Raw genomic sequence first — 207 nt, 5'->3', positions numbered from 1 at the left:
GTTCCGTTTATTCATCTCGACGTTTTCATTTCATATTATAGTTTTGTCTGTTTCTTTTTTTATGACCCAAGAAAATAATGCACAAAAGAAAGATTATATAAACCATCTGCACAATTGATTTAAGAAAACGCAGGTATGAAAATTAAAAGAACACATTCACTCGGCCCAAAAACTTTACACTGACATATAAAAAGAAGTTAAGATAAG

The sequence above is a fragment of the Penaeus monodon genome, chromosome 30, assembly GCF_015228065.2.
Source record: "Penaeus monodon isolate SGIC_2016 chromosome 30, NSTDA_Pmon_1, whole genome shotgun sequence".
In the NCBI taxonomy this organism is placed as follows: domain Eukaryota; kingdom Metazoa; phylum Arthropoda; class Malacostraca; order Decapoda; family Penaeidae; genus Penaeus; species Penaeus monodon.
Note: the sequence above shows the minus strand (reverse complement) of the source record.